Raw genomic sequence first — 18,893 nt, forward strand, 5'->3', positions numbered from 1 at the left:
GCAAACAGATGTTGCCAAAGCTCGCTCCCACAAGGGAATCGCCAAACGTGCACTCGTTGCCATTGAATGCAATGCAACGCGTGCATGTTTTTGGGGACAACAGAGGATCGATTCCAGGAGGTCCCCCCATGCAACGCATGCGCGCTGCGTAGGCAAGATCTAATAATCTGTAACATTTACAATCTGCTCCAAACAGGTGCTGACTGTCCTGGGGGCTCCAAGCAGGTGGGAAAGGGTGTGGGCTGGGACTCATTAATGCTCCCAAAAGGGGGGAGTGCATGCGGAACAGGACCCCAACAGGCCCGCATGTAATTCCTAACGGCGTTAGAAAAAATCATATATTTCGTGTTAACTAACAGGAAGACGCTGTGCGAATAGATAAACGAATAATTAAGACCCTGGAATGTCCCTGCTGGGTTAATGGGGAAAAATGATGAGGGCCTCAGCATCCGAAGTTCCATTGAAGAAGCCCAAGAAATATTAACTTGGTAGGGTCCCTTTTATTCTCAATAGCTTGGTTTGTCAAAATGAAACTCTTCTTTCATAGGAATACCTGGAACTGATGTTCCAATGGACAGAGCCTTTTAACTTCACAGTTGCAGCCTGATCACAGTGGTATCAGTGCCCAAGTGTTTATTACTTGTTTAAATATATGAGCCATTTGTATGCCTACGTACAAACGATTTTCATGATACAATGTAGTGTGGAGTCCAGAACACGCATTATTCGAAGTAGCTTCTTCATCTCTCAATAGAAATATCAGCGCATCTTATTGTCACTCATTTGTTGAATGCAGTTGTGATCCGCTTTCACTTCAATAGGACTGGAATGAAGAAGAATGACTATAGAAACCTGTATACAAGTAAAACAAAAACAAAAAGTTATGTTGGTACCATGTGGCTTCAAGCTACATTTCTGACTGCACAGTTATTTGTGTTATGGTTATTATAGAAGTTTTCCATCAAAAAATAATTTTCTAAAAATGTAAAACTCTGATGTATAGTAGATGTTAATCAGCAGTCAACATTTGAAGCCGCAAGTGGTCAGCTGCCTTTAATAAATCTGCACCGTCTCGGGTGGCTATTGTTTTAAATAGAAACCAACAAAACTCCTATTTGAGAAAAAGTATATGCTGAATAAAATGAAAAACGAAATCTTAAAAACTATTATTGCAATTGTAACTGCAAATACATTCAATTTGCTAAAGGCACTCTGCATGCATGCATTGTAGCGTGAAACGTGAACCACCAAGCTATTGCTAAATGTGTAATGGTGTTCCTTTCGTGTGCTGCAAATGTATCAGAAAAATATTCACACATTAGAAATTAAGCTGTCTAGCCTTGATAAGCCGTGCAATAGTATAGTCTATATCATTTTTAATCAGCCCCCCACGTTAGATGGCGTTGAGTGATAGATGAGAGAAGACTGAGGGACTTAGCCAAAAAGAAAAACTTAAACATACTGGCAGAGATGTACCTGTCTTTCTGAATGTGTTTTAAAGCTTATTTTTTACATATTCGCAAACTTTCCAAATAATGATGCACATGCATCAAAATAGGCATTTGCGATTCTTTAATTGCGATTTTTGAAGAATCGCAATTGTCTATGCATGTAGGAATCGCAAAAAATGTTGCGATTCCGAAACAATCCCTAATTGCGACTTGCAAATTGTGAGTCATAATGAAGGAATTGCTACCCATTCATTCCTAATGGAAATTGCATGCGCAATTTGTGAGTACCAAATAGTACTACTCGCAAATTTCACATGCAATTTCAAGGGTGCAAGAGTGCCAAATGGACACCCTGATGCACCCCTGAAATTGCCATGTAACCACATGTTGCACACACACATGCGCCAAGGGCATGTGTGTGTGTAACATGTTATTTTGAAAAATCCACTTTAGTGCATTTTTAAAAGTTTTCGCTAATTACCGTCCAGTTTCATTTGACGGTAATTTGCAACCCCTAGTAATGAAATCGCTATTTCAATTTGCATCATGCATTACATTAAAGGAATCGCAATTTGCAATTCCTTAAATGCAACTGCAATTTAAGTAATCGCAAATGCGGAGATTACTTAAATTATGATGTTTGCATTTGGGATGATGCATCCCAAATGCAAACAATATCAGTCGCAAAGGGGCAGATTCTGAGAATTTGCCTGTTTGTGACTGGTTTTTTTCGTTGATGCATGGGGCCCAATATGTCTGAAAAGCGACACCTGGCTCGGAAAATGTGGAAGAAACCGTCCACACTTTTTCCATCGCGATAGCAGTCTTGACTTTGATGAACAAGGGGCTGATTTAAAGTTTGGCAGAGAGGGTTCTTTGTTGCAATGGCAACAGAGTACGTTCTCTGTCAAACTCACGGTCCGCCCACCCAATTTACAGGTGGGCAGCCTACTTCATCTCCGATCTCTACATACTCATTTGACGGCCCGTTGGAGTACCGGCCATGGGGTTAGCCATCCAAAAGTTCTGAAAATTGGGAGTGGGTAGTCAGATGTCCAAAGGACCAGCAGACATCTCTAAATTTGTAAGAGGGTAAGTCTGCCAGACTTATATTACTTTGACCTCCAAACTCTAAATCAGGCCCCAAGGTAATTACCAGCTGTAACTCTCTTTCCGTTGGATACTCTATCTAACCATAGATTCCTCACCTTTGGAATGTCCCCAAGTGCCAGACTGTATCTGGCGAACTTCAACAGCAGTGCTCCTGCGCCAGCAGGTGGAGTCGCACAGCACTGCATTGGCTACGTACCACCCTGGAAGCAAGGGAGCCAGCCAGATTTAACACTTCATGTGAGCACTGATGTCAGTTTTATTATCTCTTGCCTTATCCACACCCTCAAACACAGAGTGTAGAACAATTATTCGTGATAGTGTGAATATTACTTATTCAGGGCTTTTTCACAGAAAACAGAGGTAGGAGTGCAGTAGGTAATCTGTGGGTATATTGAATAGCTGCTATAAACAGCATTACAGAAGATAATTAACTTGTTCTTCTTAAGTATACTTCCAACCATAGACTCCTTAGAATAGATACCAAAGCAAAACCTTCCAAAGGTGGAGGGTCTGGGAGTGGGCGCAGACCAAAACATCCTACAGTGGTCTTCTCATCGGACCTGGCAGCCAAGGAAGTAGTGCTTAGGGAACACCCACGTTGCAGTCTGGTAGATGTCAAAAACAGGTATCCCTTGTGTCAACACAGCCCTGGTGAAACTTGCTCTGAGATTTTCAGGGGGCTATTTCCCTGTCATCGTGTTTCAGATCTGTTGCTCTATCTTTCTTTACTCCTGAAAACTGACGAATGTCTCATCATCCACCTGGTGGTCTGTCATGCAATCCGTACAAAGGCTTAATGCCCTCTTTGAATCAAGTCGATGGAGCCTCTCCTCCTCTATCGAGGGGTGAGGTGGATCAAAAAAGTAGACAGAGTGATTGATTGCCCTTCATGGAATGGTGTTAAAACAGCTGTTCTATTTCTTAGCACCAATTTGCCCGAAAAGAAGGTGGTGTCAGGGAGGGGTAGGAGAAACAATGCCTGCAGTTCACTCACGCTGTGTGCTGATGTAATGGTGATAAGGAACACTGTTTACAACATCAAGAGCGTCAAGTAAAATTGTGCATAGCTTGAAAGGGTGTGCACATCAAGAAGCTGCCTTGTATATTCTTGCAGGAGGTGTCTCCCCTACTGCCATTGCCTGAAGACCTCCTCCCATCTCACGAAGACTCCGACCAGCCATGACTGGCCAGGGCAACAACATCTCAATACATTTCCCAGCAGCCCTAGAGGAGGGACCAGATAGGACTATCTCTTTTACACCTATGGTGCAGGATATAGGGTGCCTGCAGCTCCAGCATCGTGGGAAACTGCCTTGTGTATTCTTGCAGGAGGTGCCTGCCCTCCTGCCATCGCCAACAGATATGGGAGACCCGCCCGCTCCAGCTCAAAAGGAAAAAAATCTGGGCGTCATCATAGATAGCCAACTCTCTTTCAAACCCCAAGTTATGGCGTTGACCTCGTCCATATTTTGGCTCTTGAAAACCATTAGGAAAGTGCTCCCCTTTTTACCTGAGGGAAGCAAAAAGACGGTAGTGACGGCACTCGCGCCTCGACTATTGTAATAGTCTTTTTCTTGAGGCCCAACAGGGAGTCTTGAACAAGCTGCAAGTCCTTCAAAACGCGGCAGCCCGCCTTATTGGAGGTCTGCCCAAATTTGCCTCAGCTACCAAAGAACTGGAGAAATTGCATTGGCTCCCGATGCGAAAGAGGATTATGTTTAAAGCCCTTTGCATTGTCTTTAAGGCACTGCACGGATTGGGCCCAGTGTCTCTTCAGGATCAATTCCAATGGTATAGACCAGAGAGACAGCTGAGGTCTGCCAGTATGGGACTGATAAAAATAGCTAGGATCAGGAAGGCACGCTGGGGGGGCAGGAGTTTTGTCCAAGGAGCAGCAAAGGCTTGGAACTCTCTCCCCCTGACCCTTAAATCAATCACCAATCTGTTAGCGTTCAGAAAACATCTCAAAACATGGCTTTTTACCCTTTAGCCGGGGAATCTTAATCTCAGGGAGTTACCACTTCAGCGCCAGGACACCGGTTGGTATTAGTGCGCTTTATAAGTGTTAAAATAAATAAATAAATAAATAAATAAGACCCCCTCCCTCCATCCGAAGCTGCCCACCAGCCATGACCGGACCGGGCGACCACAGCACACTACATTTCCCAGCAGCCCCGGAGATGGGGCCAGCTGGGCATACCTCTTTCACTCCTCCATTGCAGGATATAGGGCGCCTGAAGCTCCTGTTTTGCAAACGATGTGCAGGCGGTGCCCATGCAATGCCCGGACGGGCCCATGAGTGCCCTGGAGTGCCGGCCACACCCTCTTTTGCCTGACCCTAACTGGAGGTACGGTACTCTGTTGTCCCTGAGCTTCCCACTACCCCTGTTCCTGCACTGCCTCATGTCCCTGTGCTGCCTGCTGTCCCTGCGCTGCCCGCTGTCCCTGTCCCTCCTATCCCTGTGCTGTCTCCAGTACCTGTGCTGCCTGCTGTCCCAACCTCGGTGTTGCCTGCACCAGAACCATCCCCAGGATCACAAATGAAGGCTCTAGCACAACCACGCAACAGATGCGTGCTGAGGGAGCGTGCATCACCCATGGTGCAATGTCCAGTGGCAGGACCCCGTCACCCGATGGTACATTGCCAAGGAACTCCTGGACCCCAGATGTCAAAACAGCTGTATTTCCTCCTCCCAACGATCCACCAAAGGACCATTTACCTGCCAACACTCCACTTCTCGTGTGACACAACCTACGAAAGAACCTGCACCCCTCTGGGCCACAAGACCAAGACCACCCGTTGACCGCTCCACTGTTACTGGCTCAACACCCGCTCACTCTGCAAACAAGCCACTGAAATCTGGGACACCCTTACCACCCTCTCCACAGACGTAGCCTTTATCATCGAAACATGGCTCAACTCCTCCTCAAACTCAGACATCACCACCGCCAACCCTGAATGCTACAAGATGATACACTGTGATGGCGCCAACAAACAAGTTGGAGGCATTGCCATCATCTTCTTCAAGGAAACCATCAGATGCAACATCACCAATGACTACCTCACATCTTGCATGGAATACCTCAACTTCCTACTACAAACTAATACAAAGACCATGATAAGAGGCACCTTTGCCTACAGATCCCCAGGATGACAAGCAATATTCTACGATGCCACCTCCAACCTCATCAACCCCTAGCAATCGACTCACACCACTACCTCCTACTTGGCAACATCAACTTCCACATCAATGACCCCTACAATGCCAACTCCATCACCCTCCTGAAGAACCTGAACAACTTCGGCCTCACCCAACTGGCTACTGAACCCCAGCTCAAAGCTGGACACACTCAACCCCATCTACACCTCCAACAACAGAATCAAATTCAGTCACAGCACAGAACTCGCTTGGGCTGACAACAGCATTGTACACTTCACCATTACCAACGCCCAGCACACCATCACCAGGCAGCCGATCTCCCACCGCAGCTGGAGCAAGGTTACTGAATCTCATTGGTCGCAACCCTCACCACCTCCCAACCCGATGCCTCAACAGACCTCAACCAGGCCGTCCAGAACTACGCTGCCTGGATCATCGACTGCGCCGACAGAGTCACCCCACTGAAACCTACAAAATCCAACAAGTTCCCCAAACATGCCAGCTGGTACACCCCAGAACTCAGGACCACCAAGTGCAATTGCCAGAAACTGGAGAAACAATGGTGTGCCACCAAGAACCCCGCTGACAGAACTGCTCACAAAACTGCCCTCAGCAACTACCACTGGCTCATCAAAGAAGCCCAGAAAGCTGCTATCACCACCTGCATGGACTATGCCACCCACTACACACACAAACTTTTCAAAATAGTCAAAGAATTCTCAACCCGACAGGCATAAAAAACACCATCCACCCTTACCAAGAATTCTGCAACACCTTCTCAGACTACTTCCACAGCAAGATCATCAACATCTACAACAATTTCAACATCCAACCCACTACTATCAACGCCAGCGAGCTCAACCAACCCAGCAAACACCAGCCAAGCCATTACCATCTAGTCATCGTTCACCACTCAGACCACCTCAGCCATCATGTCTTCCATCCAATCCAGGACACCCACCGACCCCTGCCCCCACCACCTCTACAAACAAACCCCGTCAGCACACAACTTACAAGCATCCTCAACACCTCGATCTCCACAGCAACCTTCCTGGACAGATGGAAACAAGCAGACGTCAGCCCCTTCATGAAGAAAGCCTCCACTGACCCCTACAATCTAAAACATGATCGTTGAATCTCCCTGCTCCCCTACCTGGCCAAAGTTCTCAAGAAAGCCATCAACAGGCATTGCCATCACCTTCAAGGAAACCATCAATGATGATCTTGCATGGAACAGCTCAACTTCCTACTACAAACTGATGCAAAGACCACAATAAGGGGCACCTTAGCCTACAGATACCAAGGATCCCAAGCAATATTCTGCAATACCACACCCAATCTCATCGCTCCCCTAGCAAATGACTCACACCACTACCTCCAACTTGGAAACATCAACTTCCACATCAATGACCCCTACAATGCCAACTCCATCACCCTCCTGAAGAACCTGAACAACTTTGGCCTAACCCAACTGGCTACTGAACCCCAGCTCAAAGCCAGACACACTCAACCCCATCTACACCTCCAGCAACAGAATCAAATTCAGTCACAGCACAGAACTCGCTTGGGCTGACAACAGCATTGTACACTTCACCATTACCAACGCCAAGCACACCATCACCAGGCAGCCGATCTCCCACCGCAGCTGGAGCAAGGTCACTGAATCTCAGTGGTCGCAACCCTCACCACCTCCCAACCCGATGCCTCAACAGACCTCAACCAGGCCGCCCATAATTACGCTGCCTGGATCACCGACTGCGCCGACAGAGTCGCCCCGCTGAAACCTACAAAAACCAACAAGAGCCCCAAACATGCCAGCTGGTACACCCCAGAGCTCAGGACCACCAAGTGCAATAGCCACAAACTGGAGAAACAATGGTGTGCCACCAAGAACCCCGCTGACAGAACTGCTCACAAAACTGCCCTCAGCAACTACCACTGGCACATCAAAGAAAGCACAGAAATCTGCTATTACCACCTGCATAGACTCCGCTACCCACTACACAAATAAACTTTTCAAAATAGTCAAAGAATTCTCAGCCCAACAGCCATAGAAAACATCATCCACCCTTACCAATAATTCTGCAACACCTTCTCAGACTACTTTCTCAGCAAGATCACCAACATCTAAAGCAATTTCAACATCCAACCCACCTATGTCAATGCGGGCGAGCTCAACCAACCAGCAAACACCAGCCAAGCCATTACCATCTAGTCACTGCTCACCACCCCGAAAACTTCAGCCATCATGTCTTCCATCTACTCCGGGACACCCACGGACCCCTGCTCCCACCATCTCTACAAACTAACTCCAATAGCACACAACTTATCAGCATCCTTAACACCTCCATCCCCACAGCAACCTTCCCGGACAGATGGAACATGCAGACATCGGCGCCTTCCTGAAGAAAGCCTCCACTGACCCCAATGATCTAAAAAATTATTGTCCTTTCTCACTGCTCCCCTATCTGGCCAAACTTCTCAAGTAAGCCATCAACAAGCAGCTCACCGAATTCCTGGAACAAAACCACCTACTGGACGCCTCCCAATCAGGATTTTGTGCCAACCACAGCAATGAGACCATGCTGATTGCCGCCACATACGGCATCAGAACACTCCTCGACCATGTAGAAATGGTGGCTCTGAACCTTTTTAACCTCTTTGTGGCATTCCACACAGTCGCCCACAACACCCTCATAAACAGACTCTACAACATTGGCATGCACCAAGAAGCCCTCAGGTGGATTTCCTCCTTCCTTATAGGACATACACAGAGCATCAGGCTGCCCCCTTCATGTCTGGTCCCAAAGACTTCATATGTGGCATTCCATAAGGAAAATTCCCTCAGCCCCACCCTGCTAAACACCTACATGACTCCCCTCACAGACGTCATCAGATCCCACAGACTCAAAATAATCTCCTATGCAGACAACACTCAACTGAGCCTCTCGCTCACCAAAGACCCTATTTATTTATTTATTTATTTATTTATTTAGTGTGTTTTGGTATCGCGCACAGCTACCCCAACGGGGTGTCCCGGCACTCCTGTATAACTACATGCAAACCGTTGATGGTTAATTGAGGCAGAAGTAACTCAGCAGAACAGGTGAGTTTTGAGTGCTCGCCGGAAAGGTTGTTCGTCTTTGATCAGCCGGATGGCATTAGGGAGTTTATTCCATAAGGCCGCTGTCAACACTGGGAAAGTTTTCCCACCTGAGCGGGATTTCCTGAATCTAGGAACCGACAGGAGGTTTTTTGACGAGGAACGTAGAGTCCTGAAGTTATTATAAGGGATCAAACAGGAAGACAGATATGCGGAGCCTTTACCCTGCATTGCCCGATGAGCTAGTACCAAAGCTTTAAATTCGGCCCTCTTTTGCAGTGGTAGCCAGTGGAGGTTGCGGCGGTGAGGGGTGATGTGCTCACGTAGGGGGAGACCGGTAACCAATCGCACCGCCGCATTCTGTACTGTCTGAAGGCGATGACTGAGCCCTGCAGACAGGCCAGAGTAGAGGCCATTGGCGTAGTCCAGGTGTGAAGTAATCAACGCCTGGACTACAATCTTCCTGGTGTTACTCGGCAGAAAGTGAATGAACTTTTTTCTCATTCTAATCTTGGCTAGACAGGCAGTGGAGACTGTATGCACTTGATGATGAAAAGTGAGGTTGGAGTCCCATCTCACTCCAAGATTCTTCACAGAGTCTTTTGGGAGGGGGGGAGTACTTAAGTCGGTAGGCCACCAAATATTAGGGTCCAGTGGAGAAGGCTGGTGAAAAAATAGAACCTCCGTTTTCCCAGCATTCAATCTAAGAAAATTATTGTCCATCCAGTGAGCAATTGTACGAAGACAATTTTTTAATGGATCAAAAGTTGAGGGAGAGATGTTATTGAAAGAAAACATAAGCTGGATATCATCAGCATAGGAGGTGACCTTTATACCAGTTTGGGCGATGATATCAAAAAGTGGGGAAAAATAAACATTAAATAAGAGGGGGCTCAGCGAGGAGCCCTGAGGGACTCCCCACCGAAGCGGACGACTTTCAGAAATGAATGGGGGGGTAAACACTGCCTGCGTCCGGCTAGACAAGAAGGATGAAATCCATCCTAAGGCCGTGCCCTGAATACCTTTTGAATGCAGGCGATCAAGGAGGAGGGGGTGGGAGACGGTGTCGAATGCTGCCGACAAGTCCAGCAGCACCAACACCGCTCTTGATCCCTCGTCCAGCCTCCATCTTACTGCGTCTGACATCTCGATGAGAGCCGACTCAGTGCTGTATCCTGGTCTAAAGCCGTGCTGAGAATCGTGAAAGGCACCTGATGTTTCGAGAAAGCTAGCTAGTTGTTGTTGAGCAAGTCTTTCTAGTACTTTAGCAGGGGCAGGCAGTAGAGAAATGGGCCTGTAGTTGGCAGGATCACAGGGATCGGCGCTGGCCTTCTTAATTATCGGAACCAGGCGTGCTTGTTTCCAGGTGTCGGGGAAAACTCCCAGCTGTAATGAATCATTCCATATTCTGTTCAGAAAGGGATTAAGGATGGGAGCTAAGGATTTGTAATGTTTAGCCGGCCATGGGTCCAGCGGAGAGCCAGATTTAATTTTAAGAAGTTCTGCAAGAGATTGTTCCAGAGAAATCTCTGCAAAATCAACGAACAGGAACTCAGAGCCAGATAGAGAGACGGGTATAGGACTTTTATATACTGAGGTGTTGGTAGGGAAAGAGTCATGAATGGTGGCTATTTTATTCTCGAAAAAGACAGAGAGATTATCACAGAGAGTCTGTGATACCACTGGAGGTCGTTTCAATGCCAGGGGATCTGTGAAGGACCCTACCAGCGCCAAACCTAGCTGAGAGACTTCCATCGGCACCCAATCCAGAAAAGATGCCAGTTTAAGATCCTCATGCATGCCTACAAAGCCTTCCATGACTTAGGACCTGTCTACCTCATCCAGTGACTGAACTTCCACCAACCTGCTAGACACCTACGCTCCTCTTCACTCACACTTGCACACACCACCTGCATCCGCCACACCTGCAGCTGCAGCAGCTCCTTCTCCTACATCGCAGCAAAGGCCTAGAACGACCTCCCGCCCCAGCTCCGTTCGCACGCTCGTGGGCACACTTCAGAGACGCAAGACCTGGCTCTTCAATGGAGACACAGTGCCCAGATACCCCGAGAAATGAAAGAGTTGCACTTTAAAAATGTGGATTGATTGATTGAAGATGTCAAAACAAGTTTCAGGTCCTAGTGAGGCATCATGTATGGCTTGAAAGGAAATGTGTCAAACATTTAGTGAAATGCATTACAGCTGGTGATTTAAACAAAGTTTCTTTGGGGCATATTTAATCAGATTTCACTCAACACTGCTCAGCAGGCGAAGTTGCTGTGCTTGGTTTCATGAAAGGGAGAGAGCTGTACAGCTCCATATTTCCAAAGATATGGCACAGTTCAACTCAATCATAGCACCGGGGCACTTGTGGCTTCATAGTGCCATTGCAGGCACCTTTGTGCCATGGCATAAGGGTGTCTGCTTTATGAGCAGAAATGTTTCTGTGGAGGAAGGTCTACCTTTCAGCACAAACACAATCCTTACAGATATATTTCTCTTTTTGGGAAAAAGTGTGCAGGGGCTCAACTGTCTATAAATTGCACTAGCACTTTTTCCTCAAGGAGTCAGTACTCATTGAAAGGCAATTCATTAAACATGCTGGCACATCACTTGAACATCAGGTGGAACTAATTCATGCATGCCATCTAAGCATGTTGCCAATCTCCCTGTCAGTTACTTTGATAGTATCCATGGATGCACGGATAAAATACGTCAATGCAGCATGATTATCTTGTAACATCTGAACCAGAGAAGCACTGTGGTTCTCTGGGAGCACTGGCGCGGGCTTGCTGTCCATGTCCCAGGGAGGATGAGTATACCCCAGTAAACAGCATTCACTATTGGATACAGGGGCACAGCTTGAAGAAGAAATCATGCTTTGCCAAATGTGTTGAGACGTTTTGATTCCATATCAGGAGAGTTGGCTGGGAAGTAGTTAGCATTGACCTTGGTAGTAGAAGCCTGCTCAATGAGTCTTTCAGGCATAGGGTACTTTGTTAGGAAGTCTGAATCACTGGATGGAGGTATATTTCAATGGGATACTGAATAGCTGGTGGGCAAGATCAAGGCTTGGACCATGATGCCATCAAAGCATCAGTAACAGCAATCTTAATTAAATAGTAGCAAGGGCACAGGTGACATTGTTAATTTTTCTCTAATTGAAGGCCAACTGCACATCTAGCACCTCAGCATCCTTCTGGACTACCAGTGCAGATGAGGGACTTTCTTCTGTTGGTGGACCATGTGGCTATTCAAGCATTGTGTAAATCCAAGTATAGTGCATCATCAGTATGGGGGGGGAATAAGTCATGCCCACCACTTCATCATCAGTATCAGGAGGTCCCCTGTGTGCTTCTTGTAAAGGGTTAGAAACAGAACCAAAAAGAAAGTGGGCCTCTGTAGATGGTTGTGTCGCAGAAGAGGCAGCGGATTAGAGTCCAGCAGGATAACAACCAGTTGTATTTTCGTGATTTCGTAGCATGACATCAGTCAAGCCTGAGCCAATGCCTTTTTGAGATCTGGCATGGGTGTCACAACCGGGTCTGCTACCAGTGCCAGTGAACTCAGCATTAGCGTTGGTGCAGAAGAAACTGGCATGGGTCTTGTGAGTGAAATGCAAGTCAGTACCAGAATTGAGATGGGCCTGGGAAAGGGCTGAAAGTTTCAGGCCCTGCAATGATCTTCAACTATTTCAGCCCATGCTTCCTGTAAGCCTTTTTCATCATCCTTCATGTCTGTGCACACCATCTACCATCATGTTTGGCCCCCAGAGAACCAAGGTTTCCCCCGGTGCCCTCCAAAAAAGACCCCCATTTAACAGTAACCATTCTCAACGCGTAGGGTAATTTAAGTTTTTACATTTCACCCAAATGTAAATGTAAATGTATGTGTCTTGTAAAGCGCACTGCTGCCCTGAGGTGTCATGGCGCTGTAGACCGCTGGGGAACCCGTCCTGGCTATCCCTGTGAGATGGTCCCTACTGGGTATCTCCAAGGTGAAACCAGGCATCCCCGGCGAATGTGGGGGGCCGTTGTAGAGATGAGGCAAGCTAATGCCCAGAGTTGCCGAGTGTGATCCCTGGTTAGAGTAGGCACCGAGGCGAGAATTATTGAGTCCGCTGACCCTGGTCCACGACCCTGCCGCGTCGGGAATTGAACCCTGGTCCCAGGCCGTTCTCTGCTTCCAGGTCTGCCGCCTCTAACCAGTGAGCCACACCACTCCACTTGTCAAAGTCAATGCCATTCAAAGATTCCTTGTTTCCCTTTAAATTAGACTTTTGTACAACCTGTCACTCCAGTGGTCCCCCTCCATTCAGTGATAAAGAGGGAGTGTGGTTTATATCAGGTCCAGTATAGGACCACTTTGTCATGAACACCAGAATCAGCGCCATAAATACAAAATGCAAAGTGTCAAAATGGAACAGAGTAAAGAAATATCACCAATGGAGTCATGAACTACCTTTCTTGAAGACTTTCCAGGAATTATTGTTTAAGTCCGGTGGAGGATATGGAGAAAGAAATTCAGAGATAGAGGCCACCATAAGTTGTAACTGAGGTCAGCGGTCTAGACTAAAATCAAGCACAAGCTGACCAAGGTATCATTGAGCTTTCATGAAGAGTGTGTCATGTACTTTAACAGTTTTTCTGACAAAATAAGTAGTAGTATAGTTGGTGCACCTGCTCCTTGAGAGAAACATTAAACAAAATCCCCATTTTCCAGTTATCTCCACCCCTTTATTGAGGAGTGCTTACCAAGGGTATTCCTAATTTTTTCAGTGGAGTAAGTCTTATGAAATTCGTTTGTGTTTATATTTTGGATATTGGAAAAGACATCAATGTTTTGAAGAGAGCAGTACATTGAAATAGTCTGCAAACCACATATGTAGAGACTGAAATGTAAAATTGCTTAAGCGGAGTAATCTAGAGCACATTTAAAGAGGCAACAGAATGCCACATTCATTATTTTCCATTTGTTCAAAATGTCAAGATTGAGTAATCAAATGACCTTAAAATTCTAATGAATATGTTCGTTGTTATGCCTGATTGTAGATGCTGAACAATACCTAGTTGCCCTCCCCTCCAGAAAGTTCAATCAAGAATGAGGTGCAGATATAGAGCCTTACTATGACAGCATCGCAGACTACTGAGTGATATATTTCCTCTATTTTGGGTCAATAGAGCCATAAAAGGTAGAATGTAAAACATTTAGAATTGAGATATTATAAAACATATAAATTCATTAAAAAAATGTCTTAGGAAATACAAAATCATGTGGGAAATTACAGACCGACAATACAAGTCTCATCACATTTTAAAATCCCTAATAACAAATGAAAATTAGTAGAGTATATTAAAAAAAAATACCACAGCAAATAATGTCAATTCAGTACCTGCAAATAAATTTTGGTAAGACATCAATAAAAAGGATTTGAAACTAATCATGAATACATTTGAGACAAGATATTAGGTGTGAAAGATAAGCTTTATCCTTATGTGCCATATTTCAGAGAGGTATCTTGTGATTGAATACAGCATACGGTCTCTGATGTTGGTTTTATATTCTCTAGGGGCTGTGTGGTGGTCCCTAAAACTGAGAAGTTTACAAAGAGTAATAATCCAATGTAATTGTTGTTTAGCACAGCCCTTACAGAAAAATAACAAGTGTTCAGTACTCTCTGGTACTTAACAACCCATCTGGCACAGATTCAATATAATTCAATTTTTCGTCCTGGAGTGGGTAAACGCGGTCAACGGTAAGATGCCCAATTTAAATTTCATATAAAGTGCACGTGCAGCAGGGTCAATAACCATATTCCGGTATTACTCATACTCCGGTACACATTTAAACATCAAGAAGGAGTCTGCCAGGGTACCAGGGGATGCAGCAGAAAGTTTGGCTCCTAATTCAAATATGGAAACAAAAATCTTACAGACCAAACTTAAATAACCAATTTTTAATATGAACAAGCCATGGAGGTCTCCTAACATGGTGGTCATCTAATACAACTCAAATACAATCCCTGTAGGGACCTAAATCCTCATTGTTCCAGACACTTTCCAATATTGGATAGGTTGCAGCATAGCAATGTCTGAAATGAATCGTAGGTTTAGGTCAAGTCTAATTAGCAGCGTCTGCGCACTGGTGGGGAATATCAAAAGGGTCTTTATAAATGGATTTTCAGCTTTTTCGAGTGTGTTAAGGTACCAGTCATAATACAATACATCTACCCCATACATAGCTCTACCTCAAGCTTGAATCTTATATATCTCCAAGGGATGGGTGGTAGAAAAAATGGGTGATATATTGGCAAATCTTATGACAGACCATGCTCTTGGTTTTAAAGTCATAACACTTTGCGTCCTAAGAGTCAACCCTGTACCCTGTCCAATGCCTCCCCCTAAGAAACCTTACTCTAGGAAGTTTTCCTCCTGGCACCAAAGACCATGTACTTAGTTTTGTTACTATTAATTTCCAGGGAATGCTCTAAACAAAAAGTGTTAGATTTGTCCAAGAGAATTTATAGACGAGGAGTCTTTGATAATAAAAAAGTATTATCTACAAAAAGGAGGGATAGTATTTGGTAATCCTTTACCTTTGGGGAGCATTTTCACAATTTAAAAGATACAGGTTGCAGCATTTATATACAAAAGAAAGAGTGTAGGGGCCAAAGTACACCCTTGTCTTACTCCTCTCCTGATTGGAATGTTTTCTGTCAATTTCCCTCTGGGCCCCTCCAAACCCTCATAAAACATTCCGTATTTAAAGCCTGTATTAGGGACAATAATCCATGCAAAACCCCTATCTTATGCAAAGCAGCCACCCAAAGTATTGCCCTTGGTGCAAGATCAAACGCAGCTCGCAGATGCAGAAAGGCAACATACAGCAATCCCCTATCAATGTCTACTATCTTCCACTTAATAGACAGGAATCTCACAATCTGATCAATGGTACAAGTATTGTATCTGAATCCAGTCTGTAAGTGGGATAACAATTTAGCTTGGGAGATCCAATCCCATAGTCTAGATACAATTTGCATACTGTAGACTTTCTGGATATTGTCAAGCATACTTATGGGTCTGTAGTTTCCCAGTGTAGATTTGTCACCCTTTTTATGATTAGGGATTATTTCCACTCCTTTCCAGGACCTTGGGATGTTGCCCCCAGCCATCAATGCATGAGGCAGGCAATTTATAGAGAGTCCCCTGATCTGAGGCTCATTGTGTAATAAGTCAGCAGGGATTCTATTCAAGCCAGGGGCTTTGCCACATTTCTGGGTCTGGATAGCATTTAAAGTTTCTTTTAGCGTAAATGACTTGAACTCCTCAGTCTCTCTTGTTTATCTCAATCCCCTATCCCATCTATGAGTGCATTGCAGCTAATTTTAACTATTCAGCTGCATGTGATCATGGAGGGCATTTTAATTCAGATTTTGACCCTGTAAAACCACCGGGCACAATGTCAGTCTGTAACACCTGCTGCAGATCCTCTCCTGCCCTCAGTGTCCTGTCTCTAGAGAGATTTCTCAACAATGATCTCTTTCAAGTTCCCTCAAGAACTCAGCTCCCCAAATCTTGGAGCCCATTTTGGGCAAGATACTATAAATACTGAGCCCTACATTCCAACTGTTGCTTGGCTTTAAATGCCCCAATAAGATACCATAGGAAGAGGATTCACCTGACCCTGATGTGGAGCTATTGTTGGTGGCGATGACATCAGGGAGTGTCCTACAATCATTGATAAACTCTGAAACAAAAGAAAGAACAATACAGTAAAGCAAAGACTCCACCTGTGAAGATTCAAGACAGGTTAGTGCACTACATTGTTTTGAAAGATGGGGTGAATGGTGAATTAGTGAGCTTTGTGAAAAAAAGTCAGGAGAGGAAGCAAGAAACTTTTGAAAATCCATCACAGAACATTTATAAGACAGTGAGACAAGAGTGGACTATTGTTTTGTCACTGACATTTTCACACACTACAAATTTGTTTAAAAAGAAATGGACTAGACAGAGGTTATTGAACAGCATCTTATGATCACTATGTTTCTAGACTCGTGGAAATCCTTGCATTGTTATTTTGAATGCTAAGCTAAGAAATTAAAGATAGCTGTGAGTCTGTTTTTTGGAGGACACAGTTCTGGGCAGAAGATCAACACGAGGAATTTGATATGGAATAGGTCCAAGAGAACACAGCATTAGGAAGAAGCTGTAGCTTCTAGAAACAAGTGAATACCTGTGCTGTTTCTTTATTCGCTCCCTATACCCCATACCCCTATTGAACTGCAGCCATGGTGTTGTTGTTATTCCTAATACCCTGAATACAGCTCACTTGGGAGTGGATATACAAGTGTTGCTCCTACAGGACTGCTGGGTTTCACTCTGGATATTAAGATCATTTATTGTTGCCAATATGTAAATGTTTACACATGTGAGCACACCTGGGGAGCTGTGTCAGTCACAGAAATACTCACTGAATTAGTTTACGAATTTCAAGAAAGTAATACATTTATTTCATGCCTAGGAGTTATCAACCAGAAGGATATTATTGACTTTCTTTGAGAATTATATAACTCCAATGTTGGAAAGGTGATGCACACTAATAAAAGGTGATACTCTAAGAAATACCTTTCCAGAATTTAATGATTGGTCAAAGGACCTGGTAATGTGCCCATGTGATGATACCTCCCACCAATGTAATATTCACTGTATTTTGTTCTGCAAATACTATCTGATTCAGAGGAAAGGTTTCTGAAAACTATATTAAAAAACTGGGGGATAAGGAGCTGTAGAGTGGCACTCTTTAAACTAAAACAACTAGTGCCCGAATATGTAATTAAGGCAGCATCTTCGTTTTAAAGATACTCATCAGCTTCCGGAACACCATATGATGTATGTGCATGTCTTTCTCCTTTAACTGGAATGTTACTTGAATGAATGTATATAGTGTATATTTAATCTGTAACACTCTGAATTGAATATGTATATACCATACTTCTTCGTCCTTACCTTGACACTGGCCAAATGAAATTAACTGTTTTGTGCAGTGATTTTCACAATCCATGGGCTTTGTATGAATTGTATATTAGTATTTTAATACTGTCATGTTTTTTACCTTTGTATAGATCTTTTAATATTGTTTTAACATGTGCTTTCATGATTTTTCAATTTAAAATCGAATAAAGCTTTTTTGACTTGATTTGATTTGACGTACTAACAATAAGTAGAGATAGAAAAACTAACGTACACCCGACATAAACAGATTGAAAATTGTTTTTGTGCATGCATTAACTAACAAAATAATACACGAAAGAGTTAAACAGTAATAACATTTGTGATTTGAAAGAAAGAAGAAATGCTGCATGACTAGGCCGCATGTGCATCAGTAATTTGCATGTTGCATCCTGCTTTGGAATAAGAAATAGTGCCACTTTTGCACAAAGCTTATGCTAGGTAACATTAATGTGAATAGTGCTAGGTGGGTGGTAAACAGTGAAGGTTTCATTATCATATAATTGATAAATGTCCATTTTCATTTAATTTAGTGTGCTGGATAAAACAGCCATCTTCCTAAAGTTGGCTAAAGTGGGAGGGGGTGATTCGAGGAGTGAGTCTGCTCTGTCAGAGGCAAGACAGATGTGCTGTGCACCGCAGATGACATGAGAAAGTTGAAGGCCAGAGTGTTGAACAACTGCCAAGTGAAGTGCCCAGTCGTGGGACCGGAGATTCATTCTGCAGATGATGTTAAATCATGAATAGAGAATGTTTTAAATTCTATCATATGTAATAAAGTGAGAACGAGCTAAGACCTAAACCCTGGGAACAAATGAAGAACAATAACTTAGTTGAATTAGAAGTGAAGTCACAGTGGTGTCACAACGCCACCTCCCAAGTCCTCTAATCCCCTTGCGAGTTTTATGGAGGTTTGCAACAAATGTGAGACGGACATGTTAGTTTTAGGGTATGAATGGGGTGCCTTTAGGGGAGTGGTTTAAGCTTAGGCTGACAGGAGAGAAAGAGGGGAGAATCGTCGCTGTCCGTCGGTTTGCAGAGAGGTCTAGCTGTTCCT

General features: G+C 44.5%; 1 long non-coding RNA gene across 1 annotated transcript in view; it reads right to left on the bottom strand.

The window, feature by feature from the left end:
- Positions 1 to 588: 588 nt before the first annotated feature.
- Positions 589 to 18,893, bottom strand: part of LOC144761312 (uncharacterized) — a 73,602-nt gene continuing 55,297 nt past the window's right edge. The window contains exons 2-3 of the long non-coding RNA XR_013595669.1: positions 16,506 to 16,574; positions 589 to 852 (exon numbers count right to left, since the gene is read on the bottom strand). This is a non-coding gene — a long non-coding RNA (uncharacterized LOC144761312). The remainder of the gene's footprint in view (positions 853 to 16,505; positions 16,575 to 18,893) is intronic.

This window comes from Lissotriton helveticus, chromosome 6, assembly GCF_964261635.1.
Source record: "Lissotriton helveticus chromosome 6, aLisHel1.1, whole genome shotgun sequence".
Classification (NCBI taxonomy): domain Eukaryota; kingdom Metazoa; phylum Chordata; class Amphibia; order Caudata; family Salamandridae; genus Lissotriton; species Lissotriton helveticus.